Source organism: Hemiscyllium ocellatum, unplaced genomic scaffold (assembly GCF_020745735.1).
Source record: "Hemiscyllium ocellatum isolate sHemOce1 unplaced genomic scaffold, sHemOce1.pat.X.cur. scaffold_2078_pat_ctg1, whole genome shotgun sequence".
In the NCBI taxonomy this organism is placed as follows: Eukaryota; Metazoa; Chordata; class Chondrichthyes; order Orectolobiformes; family Hemiscylliidae; genus Hemiscyllium; species Hemiscyllium ocellatum.
Window position 1 is genome coordinate 63,525 of NW_026867964.1, and position 21,164 is coordinate 84,688.

General features: G+C 42.8%; 2 non-coding genes across 2 annotated transcripts; both read left to right on the forward strand.

The window, feature by feature from the left end:
• The first annotated feature begins 3,973 nt into the window (after window positions 1-3,973).
• trnak-cuu (transfer RNA lysine (anticodon CUU)) lies at window positions 3,974-4,046 on the forward strand. The gene has a single exon. It is a non-coding gene; the product is annotated as a tRNA-Lys (tRNA).
• Window positions 4,047-20,613: 16,567 nt separating this feature from the next.
• Window positions 20,614-20,685, forward strand: trnak-cuu (transfer RNA lysine (anticodon CUU)). The gene has a single exon. It is a non-coding gene; the product is annotated as a tRNA-Lys (tRNA).
• The last annotated feature ends 479 nt before the right edge of the window (window positions 20,686-21,164 follow it).

Consider the following 21,164-nt stretch of genomic DNA (forward strand, 5'->3'; position numbering starts at 1 on the left):
TCACTAATTTTCAAAATACCCTCCTGTGTTGAAGCCACAGTGACTCAGTGCTGCCTCACAGCACTAGGGACCTGGGTTCAATTCCAACCTCAGGGTAGTGTCTGTGTGGAGTTTGCACATTTGCCCTGTGTCTGTGTGTATTTCCAGTGGCTGCTCTGGTTTTTTTCCCCACTATCCAAAGATGTGCAGGTGAGGTGAATTGGTGATGTTACATTGCCCATCGTGTTCAGGGATATGTGTTCGTTAGGTGGAAATGCAGAGTAATAGGGTAGGAGAATGGGTCTAGGTGGGTTGCTCTTTTGAGGCTGAGTATGGACTTTGTTGGGCCAAATGGCCTGTTTCCCTATGATAGACTCATAGGGGTTTTATGATTGCTTTAAACACCCTACATCGTAACCTCTCATTGGTCTGTTGCTGACAATACAATAAATTCAAATTCAATTGGGTTTTGATAACCTGGGCATAATTTAAATGTATTCATTAAAATCAAATCCAGTTGCCTTAAAATCAAAACAAAATCCCAAGCTGATTGTTACATATCATCAATTCTCAGCACTCTCTGCACCTGTCAGCTCCTCACAGACACATGTGTTGTCATCATCTCTCAGCTCAGAAAAGCACTTTCTGTCTTAAAGTGACCATACCCTCTTTTGGCTTTGTAACAATTACAAACTCGAAATATTTGCTCTTGCTGATGATCTATATGAACACCAAATTAACTATAATGGCCTCAGTTTAACAACTTATGCCTCAAGAACTCCGAACTGTATATTATTTTATCTTTGTTTTGATTTTGATGTTAGAACTTCTTCAACTTTGTGCATATTTGTGTGTGAATGCATGTGAGAAACTGTTTGAAGGATATATGCATACTGGCCAAAACGCATGGCATTGGAACAGCACAACAGGTCAGGTAGCATCCGAGGAGCAGGAGAATTGACATTTTGGGCACAGGCCCTTCATCAAGAATGTGGGGTGGGGTGGGAGTGAATGGGGCTGAGAGATAAATGGGGGGTGTGGGGCTGGGGAGATGGTGACTGGGAATGTGATAGGTAGATGCAGGTGAGTAATGATGCCTGGTCAGAGAGAAGGGTGCCTACTGTTTGTCTGTCAGATTTAGCAGAAGTTTTTCACTAAAAAATTCTATTTGACCCTCTTCTTCTCCTGGAAGTAGAAATTACTCTTAAGTTCCTAAAAGTGCAATAGAACAAGACAAGAAAGCTGCTTCAACAACACCATCCAAACCCATAATCTCGATCACCTAGAAGTACAAGGAAAGTAGCCACATGGGAACTCCATTTCTGATAGTTCCTCTCCAAGACACATACCATCCTGACTCAGAACTCCATCGCCATTCCTTCACTGTTGCTAGTCTGGAAATTCCTTCCAAAAAGGCAGCTCATTGCAAACTTCTCAAGAGCAATTAGGAATAGGCAATAAATACTAGTGTAGCCAGACATGGACAATGCACGAATAAAAAAATTAAGTAACGTTAATTAACTACATTTTAATTGGAAAAAGCTTTAACCTTGCAAGTATACGATCAGTCAATCACATAGATTTTAAAGAGGGAGGCCAATTCATCAGAGTTAACATTTTGAATCAGAACTGAAGAAGAGTTACTAGACTTGAAAAGTTAACTGTACTTTTTGTCCACAGATGCTGCTAGACGTGGTGAGTTTCTCCAGCAATTTCTGTTTTGTTTTTGTTTCAAATCTCCAGCATTTGAAGTTCTTTGTTTGATTATGATGATTTGTGTGCTTGCTATGTGTTGTTTTTGAGTCTGCATGTGCCAGATTATTCAGGACGAGTTTGTATTTTCTTTCTCCACATTGTCAGAATGTTTTCTGATCTCCTACTCTGAGGGTTAGTTATGCTGTTAACCCTGTTAGTGATGTCCTCTCGGGCTCTTGTGTGTTGAATGCAGTTCTCCTTCATTCAACATCTTGGGGGGATTTTCCAAACTCAGGGAAAGGTTGGTAACAAGCATTTAAAGAACATGCCAGTTTTTCCATGTGAACGTTGCGAAGAAGATGTAATGACTTGTTTTCTCCCCATGGCCTGAGATCAGAGCATCAAGATGGCAGTGTCTGAGAGATTTCTGATCCTGCAATAAAACTGCTGAGGCACGAAGTGGGGAAATGCAGTATTACAATTCAGGCAACTTCCCAGTATTCTGAACATGCGTTAATTTAGTTCATTAGAATCTCCAACCACAAATTCCAACCACACTCCATTTCTATTGCCAGTTCTCTTTTTGCGTTGACCTGATCTTTCTGAAATTATTACAGTTTTTGTCAGTTTTCCATTGGGGGTAAAACTTCTTTGGGTTTGACCCAGTGGAATTATCAATGTTATGGCGTGGCAGCAGGAGAGGATCTGAGGAAATTAATCCCACAAAGACAAGGTGTGGGTCTGGTGCTGGCTGGGATGCCCTTTGGAGAGTCGGTGTGGACTCAAGGGGCCAAATGGCTTCTTTCCATACTGTCGGGATTCAATGATTCTACAATTCTATTTTAAAGCATGAGGAGTTTTCATTATGAGGAAAGACTTGACACCTTCATTAGAACAAAGAAGGTTAAGAGAATTGGAGGCAAACTAGTTGTCTGAATCAAGAATTTGTGAAGGAATGGAAGGCAGACTGTGGGAATAATCAGTGTGTATGCAACTGGCTGAAGGCAATTTGTAGTTTATCTTAGAGCCGCACATCATCCTAGCTGCCACTGGTAGTAATCCTAAACTCGCTTCCTGACATCACTGTAGATTCATTTATACCCCAAGATCTTCAGCAATTCAGGAAGGCAGCACGGAACCACTTTCTCCAGGGCAGTTAGGATGTGATATACATCGCTGCCCAGGTAGTGACTTACAAATCCTACAAATGAACAAAGAGAAGGTAATACATCCAGAATGACCCTTCATTTCTCCTAGTGTCTGTTGAATGATACTTGTGCATTTACCTCCTCTCTCGCCAAGAGTTTATTCCATCTATCACACATTCTTTGTGCAGGAGCATTGGAACTGGAGGAGGGTATTTCACCTATTGAGTTTAGATTGGAAAAGTACCCCAGGTCAGGCAGCATCTGAGGAGCAGGAAAATCGATGTTTCGGGCAAAAACTCTTGCCCAAACTGTTGACTCTCCTGCTCCTCGGATGCTGGCTGACCTGCTGTGCTTTTCCAGCTCCACTCTGATATGAACTCTGGTTTCCAGCATCTGCAGTCCTTACTTTTGCCTATTTCGCCTATTGAGTCTGCTCCACTATTCAATGAGATCCTGGCTGATCTCTGACTGAACTCAATTAGACCCTTTGTCCATGTACACGTTTGCACTTTTTGACAACAAGAATTACCATTTGAAATTCACAATAGATGGAGAATCAGTTGTCATTTATTAAAGAGTGTTGAAAATTGTACAACCCTTTGTACAATAAAAAAATTCCCAAACTCACTTCTGGAACTTCCAATTCTGAATATAAGTCAGTCATATCTGTAAATGAGATATCAATCTGATGAAGCTACAACACAAGATTACGTGTGTAGCACACAGGAAAAGCAGTGAGTGATAGCCTGGGCTAAGTGATTCCAATAGAGCTGATCTACATCTAGTTTGTAAATGTGGTGAACAATTAAACATCTAACAGGGGGAGGAGGCTCTACAATTATCCTCATCCTGAATGACAGAGGAGCCCAGCATTTTAGAGCCAACTATGAGCCTGGAGTATTTGTATCCATCTTCAGTCAAAAGTACTGAGTGGGTGATATATCTCAGCCTCCTACTGAGGTCCCCAGGGGATAGTCTTCAATAGATTCTATTGTCTCAAAGTGAAATGAATAATCAGCTGAAGGCACTGAATGCAGCAAAGACATTGGCCCTGAGAACATCCCACTGAATTGTGTGGATTGTGGCAGAATGGCTGCGCGACAGTGTGAAGCGTGGACGTTTTTGCCAGCTCGTGCGAGCGCATGCCTGGTGCCCGGGTAGCTCAGTCGGGAGAGCATCAGACTCTTAATCTGAGGGTCCAGGGTTCAAATCCCTGCTCGGGTGGGTCGTTTTTAAATTGCACTGCCACAGGACAACAGAGAAGGCGGTGCGAGCAAATCAGACGCAATGGCCCTCCCGTTCTGGCGGTGGGGAAGCAAGTGCAGGCCCGTTTTGCCTGCATTTCCGAACTGTCGCAGGTGCTGCCAAACCCGCGGTGTTTCTCCCGCAACGCGTGGCTTCTGTTTGAATTGATCTCTTTCAGGTCCTCCAAATGTGCGAAATCAGAAATTAGCATAGAATCCCTCGACTGAGGAAACAGGCGACCGACTCTCCCAAGAGTATCCCCCACGCACCGAAACCCATACCGCATGACTATGTATTTACCCCGAATAAATGCACCGAACCTACAAATCCCTGAAAACAATGGGCAATTTAGCATGGCCAGAACACCTGACCTGCACACTTTTGGAGTGTGGGAGGAAACCGGATCCGTCGGACGAAATCCACGCAGACACGGCTGAATGTGCAAACTCCACACAGGTAGTCGCCCGAGATTCGAATCGACGTGGGTCCGTGGCGCTGGGAGGAAGCAGTGAAATCCTGATTATAATTGCACATGCTGAAGCTTGGATTTATGGAGACCTCTCAAATCGATGGTCTGCTTTTCTTCAAAATCGACTCAGACACATCAAACAGAACCTTCATGCACATCTTCCTTGTTTTGGAGCAATGGCGATGTGGCAGTGCGTGTGGGAGTGTCGGTGTCTGCGGCTTGTGGTGGGGTGGATTGTGTCGAGCAGAGAGTGGGTGCTGGGGGTAGGGACTGTGCGTGGTGTTGGAGGGATGACACTCAGAAATATTTTTTTCCCTGAGTTGAAATGTCTTATACTAGGGGACATGTATTTAAGGTGAGAGGGAAAAAGTTAAAGGACATGCGAGGGGCAAGGCTTTTACTCAGAGAGTGGTAGATGTCTGTAAGATGTTGCCAGAGGTAGTGGAGATGTTTTAGATAAGCATGAATATGCAAGAAATAGAAGGATATCGGTCAAGGGCAGAAGGGATTACTTTAATTTTGCATCATGTTTGGCACAAAATCATGGGCTGAACGATCCGTTCCTATGCTATACTGTTCTATATTCAAATGCAATTCAAATGTGACTGTCATTTTGCAGAATCATGGTCACACAAAGAGAAGCCAAATAATGGCCCCAGGGAAATCCGCACAAAATGCTGAGTTAAAACACATGCAAAAATACCTGTTGTTTCCAACAATGGGCTCTCTCAGTTTGTTCTTGTGGGATATAGGTAAATTAATGTTACTTCTGCAATTCTGCAATTATAATTGATTATATAAATATAAATGAACTCACACCAGTGTGTAATTATTTCAGCCAAGAGTTGCGTCAACAAGAATGGAAACTATGTGGAGGAAATGCATAATTGTTTTTTTGTATTAGCTAAAACTGTATGCAAGAAAGAAACGGGACTGCAAAACAATGGTAGATATTACAGGCACTAGATAAGATGCTGTGAAGAGAGGCAGTTAAGCTAGATACGCCTGTACAAACAATAGGTATAAACATCTGTTTCCCACTTTTACAGAAACACAGAAAAAAACTCCAATTAAAAGAGCTTAGTGGTAAGATGCTGTGAGGGGCAGCACAGATGGAGGGAGTAGATAATGGTAAGGCAAGAAATGCCTAACAATAACCCACAGCAGGATGAGGTCAAATGGCCTTGTGTGGCCAGGAATAAACATTTTGTCACAGACAAGGCCGGATAAGACAAGAGATAAACAGGAGTAATGGGTACCGGTCTTAGGGAGGTGGAGGATGCAAACTGGGGTCGGGGGGTGGGGGGGGGGGAAACAATGAAATTAAAAAAAATGTAGGAACCAAACTATATAATTATCAAGTATTTGTTAAATTCAGTGTGTTTTGTCCCTGCCTTGTGGACATCACACTCACTTGCAAGTGTGAAATAAATGACACCATTGATACAGATCTTGTCTCGGACTGAAATTATTGAAGTGAGTGAGCTTTGTTTCTCACATTCTGTTAAAACTGCTTCAGATAAAGTCTAAAACAGTTACTGATGGATTAAGATTGATTAATATTCAAACAGCTTCCAAGAAATATGGTTGCTACGTGCACAATTGACCTGGGTTCGATCCCCAGCTATCACCGGAGGATGAGGGGATTTCTGAAAGATTGCAACCAGCTCCAACAATTAACTCCCAGGAGACTTGTATGAGTCCAAAATGCCACAAAGGTGAAGATGCTGCCTAACCTGCTGTGCTTTGACCAGCAACACATTTGCAACAAAGGTGAATTCCCCTTGGTACAATCGATCCATTACATTCTGAAGGGCAACAGAGCCATCCCAGCCCAGCAGAGGAGCTCTCAGTACCCAGAGACAGGAGATAGGAATTAACCTGCAGAGTCTCAGAGGATGGGATATTTGACATCCAGAATAGATTGAGAACTAGAACTGTCCTGGCAACCCAGCCTACCCAACAGTGAATCGAGAGACATCGAAAATGAGAGCAGGAGGAAGTGTTTTGGCCCTTTAATATTGCCGTACCATTCATAGTGATCATAGCTGATCAAATCTACTCATGAAGATAGTGAGAACTGCAAGTGCTGGAGAGTCAGAGTCGAAAAGTGGAAAAGCAAAGCAGGTTAAGCAACATCTGAAGAACAAGAGAGTCGACATTTCAGGCACAAGTATTTCATCAAGAATGTGGTGACGGGGTGGGGCGAGTAAGGGAACTGAAAGATAAATAGGAGTATAGGGGTGGAGAAAGGTAGCTGGGAAGGCAATAGGTAGATGCAGGTGGAGGGTGATAGTGATAGGTCAGAGGGGAGGGTGGAGTGGACAGTTGAGAAGGAAGATAGACAGGTAGGACAGGTCAAGAAAGTGGTGTTCAAGTTGGAGGGTTGGATCTGCAATATAGTGGGGGAGGGGAGGTTAGGAAACTAGTGAAGTTGATGTTGATGCTGTGTGGTTGAAGGGTCCCAAGGCAGCAGTCAAGGCCTTCTTCTTCCAGCCATTGGGTGGCTTGGCTTTGGCGGTGGAGGAGGCCCAGGATTTGCATGTCCTTGGGAGAGTTGGAAGGGGAGTTGAAGTGGTCGGCCACAGAGCAGTGCAGTTGCTTGGTACATGTGTCCCAGTGATGTTCCCTGAAATGTTCCATGAGTTGGTGTTCTGTCTCCCCGATATTGAAGAGACCACATCCAACAGAGATTTTCCTGCACAACCAAACATGTTATCTCTATGGTTGTTGCTTTCGATTTGGTCTCCTTTACATCAGGGAGAGGGGAAGCCAATTTGTGGAATGTTGCAGGGAATATCTTTGGAAAGCACGCACCAAACAATCCCATAGCCCTGTGGCCGACCACTTCAACATCCCCCCCCATTCCACCAAGGATGTGCAAGTCCTGGGCCTCCTCCACCGCCAAATCCAAGCCACCCGACAGCTGGAGGAAGAAGGCCTCATCTGCCACCTTGGGACTCTCCAACCCTGCAAATAATTTCTCTTCACGTAATTAACTAATTCTCATTTGACAGCAATAATTGAATCTGTCTTGAATACATACTCCAACAGTGCAATTTAGATCTTAACCTTTAACTCAACAGAAAGGTCATTCCTCATGAAGTCTGGCCCCTTTGTCAATTTTTTAAAATCAGTGCCCTGTATGGCTCAGAAATAATCAACACCAGGAACAGATTTTCCCTATCCCCTTTGTCCATGCCCCTCGTGTTTTAAAATTGCTGATCAAATGTCTTTCTCAAGCTTCTCATTCTTAAGGATAATAATCCCAGTTTTCTGAAGCAATCCTTGTGTCTCTCATACCAGAGTCTTAGATTAGATTAGATTACTTACAGTGTGGAAACAGGCCCTTCGGCCCAACAAGTCCACACCGACCCACCGAAGCGCAACCCACCCATACCCCTACATTTACCCCTTACCTAACACTACGGGCAATTTAGCATGGCCAATTCACCTGACCCGCACATCTTTGGACTATGGGAGGAAACCGGAGCACCCGGAGGAAACCCACGCAGACACGGGGAGAACGTGCAAACTCCACACAGTCAGTCGCCTGAGTCAGGAATTGAACCTGGGTCTCAGGCGCTGTGAGGCAGCAGTGCTAACCACCGTGCCGCCCTACACCATCAGTGTAGGAGTAGTGATCTTGCTGAATCAGACTCACTGTGTGGGGTTTTAATTTTGTTAAATGAGACTGATCGTGGGGACAATGATTTCCTGAATCAGAGTGAATGTGGAGTCATGATTTTGCTGAGGAGTTGACACTGTATTCAACACTATGGGAAAACAAGTGCTTATAGAGTGATAATCCTCTCTGGGATTTCATTATATTTCAGATGACAGTGAGGGACTAAATATGTGAAAAGATTCTCCATATGGTCCTGCAAGCAACTTGCAAAATTGTTGAAATTGTTTTGTCTGTGAGCAGTTTTGTTGAAATGTTCAACCCTTTCCTTGGAATTCTTTCCATTTTCTGTCTATCTCAACCCTTTTGTGTGATTATTTCAGTTCAAGATGCAGCAGGGCAGACTGCAAAATTACTCGGCGCTGTATAAAGTGTTATTGACAGCTGAGACAGCGGTGCAGTGGTAACTATGGTTGCTCTTTTTAGCTGCTGTGTAGTATTCAAATCTCAGTCACTACTTACTTTCCTTCAGGATGATAAGATCCACTAATGAGTCTGTCTGGAACCAGTTCCGTCAATGACTAGACGGCAGTTTCTTCTAAATACCTAGTTTTCCAAACGTCTCACACAAATATTTGCATTAGCAATTTCAATCTTTCTGCAATCCATCACCTTCCAACAGTTTGCACCGTTCCTGAACTCTGTGGGATGACCTCTCACTGCCCAAAGATATCAAAATAGGGCAGGGGCTAGGAAACAATCAAGTTTCCAAGAAGGAGGTTTTTAACAGCATCAGTGAGGCCTGAGCTGAGGCCAGAAATTTATCCCCAGAGAACAGCAGGTGATAAAATTAAAAGAGTTCCTGATGCCAAAATCAAACATTACATACCGTCAAATTAATTTATTTTGTGCAAATTTACATTTTTCCTTGAATTCTTTTGTCTCTCAGTCTCCGCTGATTTTGAAGAGAGAGGCATACGGCTGAATCGTGTGGTTTATATGCTGCAGGCAAATCACGTCAAGTTTGGTGGCCTAAGTCTCACCACTGGTCTGAGCAAGTTTTCTCACTGTATCTTTTCAAACTCATCACATGTATTGTTTCAGTCCGAATGGTTGGTATCTGATTTTCACCCCTACTTACCATATACCATTCCTGGAGCAGCTCCCCGACCAACTGACCCAGATTTCATGGCACAAGTACCATCTTTTAAAGCCCTTTGTGCACCCGGCCAAGCACTGTCAATCTAGAGCTGTCCTGCATGGCTCCTAGCATTTGCCCCAAATATGGAAAGCCAGAGGAAAATTGACAAGGTGTTGTAGACACATAATTCCTCTTCCCCAAGGACCCGCAGTGTTGGCCACCTCCAACCCTGCGGCCCTGCAAATAATTTCTCTTCACGTAATTAACTAATTCTCATTTGACAGCAATAATTGAATCTGTCTTGAATACATACTCCAACAGTGCAATTTAGATCTTAACCTCTAACTCAACAGAAAGGTCATTCCTCATGAAGTCTGGCCCCTTTGTCAATTTTTTTAAATCAGTGCCCCGTATGGCTCAGAAATAATCAACACCAGAAACAGGCATACGGCTGAATTGTGTGGTTTATGTGCTTCAGGCAAATCACATTAGCACACATACCAGCCTGTTCCAAGGTTGTCATCTGTGTTAATGTAAATTCAACCATCGAGAAGGATGTCCAGCACTGTAGGAAGAAAGTCAATGTTGGTCTTTCTCTCCACCAGTGTAAATGCCACCGGCTTCTCTTTGCTACCTCACACTCTATCTCTGCTACTGTGGTCACCTCCCACCAAGACTCATGCTCAACCACTTTCATTATGTCCTCTAACACTTTCCCTCTCATCCATCACGACCTCTGTCACTATTAACCCTGTCTGCCCTTTGCACGGCCTACTCACTCACAAACTACACATCCCCACCTGCAACATAAGTACCATTGATGCCAGTGTAATGGCTACTGCTCTTTCTCATTCTAGGAGCAAAACTATCCAAAACAGGACAAGATGAGTCAAGCCAGGAGAAGTGCTGCCCATTGTTTAGCTCCGCACTTCTCATGAGGATAGGATCCAGTCTCTAACCACCCCCAGAAGGGCCCAGACTGTATCAGAGGCTGCCTGTGACTTACTGCATCCACAGTCCCTGAGTGAAGGCCATTCCTTTGACTTGACTGAGGTCTTCTGACAAACATGGCAAACTTGTTGGCTTTGTGGTTGGCAAGACTATAGTATTATGAGCCTGGTATCCCTGGCTGAAGGGGTAATGCCCCAAAAAGGCAAGGCAATATAAGGTGGGATGCTGCAAGCATTCTGGTAGGTTCAGAGTGAGTGAGCACTATGAATAAAGAGCCCAGAAGTACAGCCTGGTCCAGTCCAGGGGTTGGGTGTATGTCCCTGAGCACACAGTGTCTTTCCTGCAGCATTACAATGGGAGTTAATGGGTCAGCCTAAGGTACAGTGAAGTGTAGAAACATCTTCTGAATAGATTGGAGACACGCCATGAGGTTTCTGAGAGGCTGGCACATGTCGGAGGTTAATATTCGAGGATCTGGAGTGTATGTGGCTGGAGCCTGTGAAGTGTCCCCAAGATGCTGCTGCCTGGTGTTCAACATGGGGCTCTCTTGGATTAAATGGTGAGTTGAACCCACCGAGAAACTGATTAGATTTCCATGCTGAGGTATCACGACACTAGCTTGTATGGTAAGTTTGGTGAGATAGAAAATCATGGTGAGTTTGGCTCTTGACAAGGCTTTTAGCATGCAACAAAAGAGACTCAGTTGCTGCCTAGTATAAATATTGCTATGTCATTTCTGTAAAGCAAATAGGATGCAATGGTTTTGTTACTGTTTTTCTTGATACTTCTGCATGCTTTGGGCTGACTAGAGCTGGCCTTAGCTTTTATTTTTACTCTGGGTGACATTGGAACAAAGGTGACTTATAACAGAAAATCCTCATGCACGTTGCCAAACCTAATAGAACTGAAGCTGATAATCTTCTATACTGAGGGGGTTGGTTGTGTGCTAGCCATCCTCCTGCATTAATAAACTGGGTACTCAGACATTTACCAGAAAATGTGTTCAATTATCACCATGGCAATTTGACTTTTTAAAAAATCAATAAATGCCATGAAGCAGTCAGATTATTGTAAAAGAAATTGTCTGATGTAATGATGTAACTGAAATAGTACATTGAAAAATATCTTGATTGTCTGTTGAGTCTTTCATCTGTTTGAATACCATTGATGTATAATTTTAGTTACATCACACTGTAAATTTTTGCTATAAATTCTGTGTTTTAGGATTGAGTCCTCCACTATCACCTGATGAAGGAGCGTCGCTCCGAAAGCTAGTGCGCTTCCAATTAAACCTATTGGACAACCTGGTGTTGTGTGATTGTAGGAGAAAGTGAGAACTGCAGATGCTGGAGATCAGAACTGAAAATGTGTTGCTGGAAAAGTGCAGCAGGTCAGGCAGTATCCAAGGAGCAGGAGAATCAGGTGGTTTCCTGAAGAAGGACTCCTGTCCGAAACGTCGATTCTCCTGCTCCTTGGATGCTGCCTGACCTGCTGCGTTTTTCCAGCAACACATTTTCAGTTGTGTGATTTTACACTTATCTTGAAGTTGCTTTGCATCTTCCTGACAGCACATGTTCTCATCTAGTTATGACATCCACCAGCTTGGACATAATACATTTAGTCACCACAGCCATGACATTGATATGTATTGTGAACAGCTGGTGTTCAAGTACAGACCCAACTAGTCACAACCTGCTGATGCAAGAATGATCCATATATTCTCACTCTGTTTGCCAATTTTTGATCCATGCCAGATTATTACCTCTTATTTTAACTTTGCTAACCAGCCTTCTGTGGGGACTTCATTAAAATCCTTCTGAAAACCCAAGTATTCTACATCCGCCAACACCCTTTTATCAGATTTGCTCATAACATCCTCAAACACCAACTTTGTCAAACTCCATTTCCCATTTGTAAGTCCATGCCGATTATTCTCATTCAGATCTTTTTTCTTAAACCCCACATCCATTGATCCCATGCTTTTTGATACATTCTCCACTACTGAAGTAAGGTTAATGGGCTTGGGGTTCCCTGCTTTCTCCTTTTCCTCTCTTGTTTAATAGTGCGCCACATTTTTTACATTCCAGTCACTAGAAACCATTCCAAATCTGTAGTATTTTGCAGGATAGTTGAAAGGGCAAATATACCGGACACTTTATTCTGGGAGATGGTCACACCCCCTCGGCTTAAGTCATCTAATTTCATCAATGGTCAGGGAAGGTAGGTGTCACTGCAAGTGAGGTGGGAAAGGTAACCCAGAGAGCAGGAATACAGGAGCATTTGCAATTGCCCAACAGGTTTGAATTTTTGGATGGTAATAAGGGCTGCAAGGATGAATGATCTGTGATGGAAGAAGATTCAAGCTGGGAAATAAGAAAGAGTGTAATGGTAGCCAGAGACAGTATAGTGAGGGGGATTGTAAGTGTTCTCTACATTAAATAACAAGTTCAGATAGTAGCGTTTTCCCCCCATGACAAGCACATCAGATCTGACCCAGGGCAGAATTTTCAGGGGGCAAGGGAGGATCCAGTGGTCCACATTGATACCAATGACACAAATTGAACATAACAAAGAGGTTCTGCTGCAGGAGCATGAGGTACAGTCATACAGTCATAGAGATGTATAGCACAGAAACATACCCTTCGTTCCAACTCATCCATGCTGGCCAGATATCCCAACCCAATCTAGTCCCACCTGCCAGCTCCTGGCCCATATCTCTCCAAACCCCTCCTATTATATGCCCAGCCTGATGCCTTTTAAATGTTGCACCGTTAGATGTTAAATTATAAAACTGGAACATCAAATGTAATAATCTCTGGATTATTACCTGAGCCATATGCAACTTGGCAAAGGATGAATAAGAGTCAAGAACTGAACATGGAGGAGTAGGGGGTTCTGTATCATGGGGTGATAGCACCAGTACTTAGGGAAAGTGGACTCTGCACCATTAGGATGGTCTGCACCTTCACCATGCTGGGACCAGTGGTCCCACATGAAACACAATGACTAAAATGGAGACGGCTTTAAACTAAGGATGGCATAGTAGCTCAGTGGTTAGCACCGCTGCCTCACAGTACCAGGGACCTGGGTTGGATTCCAGCCTTATGATGTGCAAACTCCAAACGGACATTCTCCCATATCTGTGAGAGTTTCCTCCAGGTGCTCCAGTTACCTCCCACAGTGTAAAATGGTGCACGTTAGGTGGATTGGCCATGCTAAATTGCTCTGTTTCCAGGGATGGGCAGGATAGGTTAGCCTTGGAAAATACAGGGTTACTGGGTAGGATAGGGGGAATGGATCTGGGTGGGATGATCTTCGAACAGTCAATGTGCACTTGATGGGCCGAATGGCCTGCTTCCACACTGTTGGTGTTCTATTATTCTAAACAAAGGGGCTGAGGAACCAAGGGAGAAAATGATGACTGCAGATGCTGGAGATCATCAGGAAGGTCTTATGCCTGAAACACCGATTCTCCTGCTCCTCAGATGCTGCCTGACTTGCTGTGCATTTCCAGCACCATAGTCTTGGCTGAGGAACCAAGCTTGGTTAAATGTAACAAAACAAGGAATGGAATCAAGGCATGACAGAAAAATACTATGTGGAAAGTGAAGGCCGGAGAATGACAGGAAAGGACAGAAATAACATTAAGAAATAAACTTAAGTAGTCAAGACTAGATGCTGCAAATACAACAAAAACAAACTAAGTTAATGGTTCTATATCCAAATGCTGGCATCATTCATAATAAGCAAAATGAATTATTGGTACACTGAAGTGAATGAATATGATCTGACCATATCATAATCATGTAGTAGTTACACCTTTACTGAATAGTAGAGGGGGCTTGAAGAATTTTCCTAATTCATCTCCTTTATCAAGTTATCAAACGTTTGTGTGGAAATGCTAGCCACTTTTCTGAGTACATTTCTGTTGCAGCTTGCTGTGGTTTAGGGCACAGGCATTGTGCTCAAAAGAAAGAACTTGATGATGAACTATAAAATAGATAAATTCTGTGTTAAGATCGGGCCCTCCACTATCACCTGATGAAGGAGCGTCGCTCCGAAAGCTGGTGCTTCCAATTAAACCTGTTGGACCATAACCTGGTGTTGTGTGATTTTTAACTTTATAAAATAGAGGGCCCAGTTCAAACAGCCTCAGCTCTCACTCTGTGACTCTGACAGTCCAAGCTCGCCATCTTCTGGCTAAATACAAGAGACAACTTAATCTTCTGAGACACCTTTTGCCTTAGCCACAACATTTTGCCAGTTTAGTCATTCTTTGCTGGTTCTTGAAGTCTGTCCAGTCCTCTAATTCGGCACTCATCTTTGCAGATCTGTGAAGTTTTCTTTCCATTTAATGGTCTCCTGGGTTTATGCATTGAGCAATGGATGAAGGCTGTTTTGCAAGGAGCCTTTCGTTCAACAACAATTCTTTACTGGGTTATTAAACATCTTTTTAAAAATGCCTCAAACTTTACTATGATACATCGTATCCCAGTTTCCCAGTTCACCTGAGTCAGGTCTGCCATCATATTCTCAGTCACCTTTAATTCATTTTAAATCACAAGTAATGGTCAGAGAATTGAGTGTGGGAATTGTGACATTGTCTTATGGCTGTGTAAGATATTATTCTAAATGTGGCCTTGGCAATGTGTACAATACTAGTTGCTTTGCTATATGAAGGATATTATTAAAGTGGGAAGGGCAAAAAAGATTTACAAGGATGTTACTGAGACTGGACAAGATGAGCTATAAGGATAGGCTGGAATCTTTCTCCCTGATACCCCTCTCTGAGGGGTGACCTCATACAGATTTATAAAATCATGAGGGGCATGGATAATCTGAATAGCCAAGATCTCTTCCCCAGGGAATGAGTCCAAAACTAGAAGTCATAGGTTAAGATGAGAGGGGAAAGACTTAAAAGGGTCCTAAGAGGCAACATTTTCAAACAAGGGGTGGTGCAAAATGGAATGAATTGACCAAAAACATGGTAGCAGCAGGTGCAATTACAACATTTAAAAGACATTAGGATAGGTACATGGATAAGATAGGTTTAGTGGGATATGGGCCAAACACAAGCTGAAGGGACTAATTTTAGTTGAGAAAACCTGGTTGGCATTGACAACTTGGGCTGAAGGGTTTCGGTGCTGCATGATTCTATGACACACAATCTATCGTTTCAAACTCAACATTAATTTCTATTGTTGTGATCACTGTTCAAACAACTTGAGGCTGGTGTCATGAATTTTCTAATTAAAATATTGAGTCAATCTCAGTGAATCTTTCTCAATCAACTTCATCTCATCAAGTTTGGGCCCAAGCCTTTTACTATAACCAGTGGTAACTGAACCTGCAGTTTCTCAGAGACCAGAGCCAAAGTCATTCATTTAATCTGTAAAGGCTCCCCAGTATAGGTTCTCAGTCTAGCTGAGGTCTTGCACCAAGTTAAGGGTTGGAGTCCAGAGTGAACTTTGCTTAAAACTGGTTCTGCAATCATTGAAACAGTTGCACCAAAATCAACCTCCATTAGAATGACCATTTAATCTGATGTTTATTTTGATTGACTCTGGTTTGGATGTTGTTAAGCAATTTAACTGTTCTAAGCCAGATGTAGGAGGATTTTCCAGATGTGCACTTACATGGATATAGGCCCATGAGTTCTCTTACTGGATTTAGGTCTAATGGGACCTTTTTACTGGCTTGAGTCCTCAATTGGTAGCAACTACATCAACATGCCAGTCTGGATCCTGAAGAAAGCTTGATTATTTGGCTAAGGCTTGGCTTTGTTTTGAGGTTTTGCTGTGGGGCAGACCTACAGTCCCTCTGATCAAGATATGTCTTGAGTGAGGTTATGCAATTGTCTTCACTCAAGTGGTGTTCCCCAAGTTCAGTCAGACTCACATGGATGTCCACTTCCATTGGTGTACCCTGCAACTCATAGACTCAATTTGCCATATTTTCCAATGATAAAGCCAGTTGTACTGCCCTTTTGAAGTCCTGATTTGGAGATGCCGGTGTTGGAAATCCAGTTGCTATTTAGCTAATAGATTATCTTACATGGTTACATCATTAATCTCATTCTTGTTACCCCTGAAATAACTCCAGAGGCCAGTATCCTATCACCAAGTCACCCTTTATTTACATGTGGTGAGTCCTTGACACTGATCCAGCCCTCAGAGTGAGCAGGATGTCTGACAATCCTGTTTACTGTATATCTCTCAACCAAGGCTCTCTGACTGGATCAGGTTAACAGCTCCAATAGGGAAACTCATTCTGAGGTCCACCTGGCTGACAACATTGCAAACCCAGCAGCTGTCACCTCGAGGCTCCTTTACCATCAGATTATTGACCATTCCTATCTCCTTGCAAACTGCCATGTCTAAAATGGCTTGGTCACAGAAACAACTGACTCATTTTTCCTGCTGTCTTTGTGAATTTTATTTTCCCAATTTACCTTAAGTTTAAAGTCATCAATAATTATTTTGGTACATTGCTCAATTTTTCCTCCTGTATGCTCTGCTCTTCGTCACTACTCTCAAGGACCTTATAAACTGTGACCTCTTATCTTTCCTACTCTTGTCTCCACCCAAGCTGATTCTACAGTTGGATTTTTCAAGTTAAGACCATCCCTCAGTATTGAACTAATGCCAAACCTAATTAACAGAGCTAATGCACCAACCTTTCCTAGCTTCACATGCCTCAAATACCCTTCAACATTCAATCCCAGTCTTTCTTACTTTTCCACTACATTTTTGTAATTCTTTTCAACCCATTTTCACAAACACCAATCACTGACAATTCATCCGAATGTGTTGTGCATTCAGCTACAGTGCCTTAAATTCATTCTCTTTATCTTTTGTTTGCAATCAAGGCTCCATTCTACTGCTGCACTCTTATATTTATATGTTCTGTCCCTTCCTGACACACTTTTGAACTCATCACTCAAGATATTACCCTGCTCTATCAATTTGTTGTTTCCCATCACTTTATGATGTCTCCCCTTCACTTGACCATGGGCCCCACTACTTAGTCATTGTCAGTGGCAGCAATATGAGTGCAATTGCCCCCTCGAAAATTCTATGTCATTGCTAATGGATTCTCTGGGTCCTTGTGCACCTCATGAGCCCAATCCTCGAGTCACATCTCCAAACATACATTTGGGCAGGTGTTTTTGTAATTTATATGTGTACGTGTGTGTGTGTGTGTGTGTGTGTGTGTGTGTGTGTGTGTGTGTGTGTGTGTGTGTGGGTGTGTTTCTTTGCGCTGACATGTGTCCCTGTGTTTTTGTGTAGGTGTGCGTGTTAGCTTGTGTGCTTGTTTGCATATCTGCCATTATGAAATTTGCCATTTCTACTCCTAATCTGGCAGCCTTAACTTGCTATTCCACATAAGTTCTTATAACTTCAGGAAGTGAATTCTTCGAACTCCAAAGTAATCCCTAATTCCATCGTGTGTTTGATCTATTTTCAATGCCTTTATCCACCTATTGAATTAACTTGTATATGTTTGACCAGCTTCCCTCCTCAGATTCATGAAATGTTGGCTGGAGGCTTCTGGTGTTAGCTCAAATGTACTTAGGATGGCATTTTTCACCTCATCAGGACATTAAAAATAGACCAAAACACATGACGCTCTGAGAGACAATTATTTTGGAGGAGTTCAAAAATTCACTTCCTGATGTAGTGAGAACTCACGAGGAAGTGCAGAGGTTTAAAATGACAGGATTAGCAGCTGAAATTGTGATTGAGTTGGGTCATAAATTAATGTTTAGCATCCAACCTCAATTTCATTCTGTGAGGCATAGAAATTGAGGTAAAGAAAAGTCCTCACATGGTAAGGAAAAAGTAGATCTCGGTGAAGATGATAAAGATAGCTTACTACAGGGTTAAAAAGGAAAGCCATGAAGGGAAAGAGAAGTTGAAAACCTCAGGTATTTTCATTGCAATAAAGTAGGCCACATGGAGTCAGTGTTGGTGTGTTAGAAAAGCACTTGGGAAGATTGATGTAGGAAAACAGGATAAGCCAGTGAATTTTGTTAAAGTGGCAAAAGGCACAGTGGGGGCCAAAACGTTGCACCAGAAAGTACAACCTGGTCAGAGGTTGGTTGAGGAGGAAGTGCCAGATTTTCTGAAACTATTTACTTGCAAAGATAAGATTTACTGCTAGCATTACCAGCAGTAGGTAATAAATTACAGTGTTAACAGATATGGGATGGTGCCTCTCTTTGTGAGACGAGCAGACATGTAATTCAGAAGAACTATTGCCAGAAAAAATGCCAATTTGTGGAATTCATGGTAAGACAGGACGTGTTCCATTTATGTAGAGTGAAGTTACAGTGTACCTTGACAAGTGGAGAAGTGGTGGTAGGAGTACTGCAGGAACACTCAGTTCCAGGAATACAATTTCTCCTTGGTAACAACATATCTGGATCACAGGAGTGATGTCTACTGTGGTTGAAAAGCCAGTAGAGAATCGGGCAACTAAGGCATTACAAGAAGTATATCCTGGAAATTTACCTGACTGTAATTACAAGGTCACAAGGCCACCAGTTGAAACAGGTGGAGAAGTCAAAGAATACAAATAAGGAAGTTGATGTAGAACTATCAGACCATGTTTGATCAAATGGTTGAGCCAAAACAGGAACATGTGGAAGACAAAGTGGATATTTTTAGCTTAAGGAATTTAACTGAATTACAACAAAGATGTAAAATTGATGCAATTACATTGGAAAGTGTACACAGAAGTAGAATCGGAGTGTATTTCCAAATGTGGGCAGCACAGCGGTTAGCACTGCTGCCTCACAGTACTAGCAGACCTGGGTTCAATTCCTGACTCAGGTGACTGACTGTGTGGAGTTTGCACATTCTCCCTGTGTCTGTGTGGGTTTCTTCCCACAGTCCAAAGATGTGCAGGTCAGGTGAATTGCCCATAGTGTTGGTTAAAGGGGTAAATGTAGGGGAATAGGTGGGTAGTGTGTTGGTGTGAATTTGTTGGGCCGAAGGGCCTGTTTCCACACTGTAAGTAATCTAATCTAGTTACCATCTAAAAGAGGAAATGGAGGCCACCACATAGTCAGTCAGGCAGGCAGATGTTCTCCAAATTGTGTTACCATGGGTTAGAGAAAGGAGGTACTGTGGAGAGTGCATGAATTATCAATAGAAGGTTATTTGGGGTAAAACAAACTGAAGCTAAAATACAAAAACATTTTTACTGCCCTGGACTGCATAAGGATGTAATTGAGTTTTGCCAGATATTTCACATGTGTCAGTTAACTGGAAAACCTCAGGCAAAGATAAAAACCAACACCTTTAATACCCATTCCTGCAATTGAGAAACCTTTTTGACAAGGGTCATAATCGATTGTGTAGGTCCCCAAACTAAAACCAAAAGTGGGAATCAGTAATTGTTAATACTGGACGTGTCTCCTAGATTTCCAGAGGCCATTCCATCACACAACATTACAGCTAAAATTCGAGAAGAGTTACTCAAATCTTTCACTGGGTATGGACTAACCACAGCAAAACAACCACATCAAGGGGAAAATTTTATACAAAAAACTTTCAGGGAAGTAATGGATAGCTGAGCAATAAAACAATTCAAATCAATGCATATCATTTGGAATTGCAAGTAGTGTTAAGACCATGTTAAGAGTTTACAGTCAAGTTAAGACAGGCGATTGGGAGGAAGGAATTCCTTTTGTATTTTTTGGCCATTTGGGATGCCCAAAATGAATCGACCGAGTTCAGTACACTTGATTTAGTTTTTGTGCATGAATGAAAGGGCCAGTGAAATTAAAGAAAAATTGGTAAATCAGAATTCCGAAACCACTTGTTTGGACTGTGTCAAACTGCAGGGAGTAATTAAATGGAGCAAGAGTTGACTAGGCAGCATTTTAAAAAAAACACAGCATGAGATTAAACAGGAAGCAGACAAGAAATCAAAAACTAAATTTTGCGAACATACCTAAAGTGTTGGTGTTACTTCCTGTGATAGGTAAACCTTTAAAAGTAAGGTTTTTAGGACGTTTTGTCAAATCAAAAGGAGAGTGAGGTGAGCGATTTGACACCAGGCAAAGAAACTGAGTGTTTTGTAAATATGCTCAAAAGCTTTTTCGATACGGAATCAAAGCAAAAGGTCAATGTTTTACTGGTTACACAAAAGAAACACCTTCAGAAGATTCTGAACTGGATATGCCTCATCTTAAAATGAAGAGTGAGGAATTTCTCAAAGTTAGAAAATTATTGAGTTACATTCACGAGGAAAATAAATGACCTCACAGAATTTTTACTGACATGGGTGCACACGTGAACGAAAGTCTTTTCCAACTCAGGCAGGAAAGGCCGCAGCAGGGCAACAAACAGAATCCCAGGTAGCTCAGTCGGTAGAGCATCAGACTCTTAATCTGAGGTCCAGGGTTCAAGTCCCTGCTCGGGCGGGTCGCTTTTAAATTGCACTGCCACAGGACAACAGAGAAGGCGGTGCGAGCAAATCAGACTCAATGGCCCTCCCGTTCTGGCGGTGGGGAAGCAAGTGCAGGCCCGTTTTGCCTGCCGCAACGCCTGGCTTCTGTTTGAATTGATCTCTTTCAGGTCCTCCAAATGTGCGAAATCAGAAATTAGCATAGAATCCCTCGACTGAGGAAACAGGCGACCGACTCTCCCAAGAGCATCCCCCAGGCACCCAAACCATATACCGCATGACTATGTATTTACCCGAACAAATGCACCGAACCTACACATCCCTGAAAACAATGGGCAATTTAGCATGGCCAGAACACCTGACCTGCACACTTTTGGAGTGTGGGAGGAAAGCGGATCCGTCGAACGAAATCCACGCAGACACGGGCTGAATGTGCAAACTCCACACAGGTAGTCGCCCGAGATTCGAATCGACGTGGGTCCGTGCGCTGGAGGA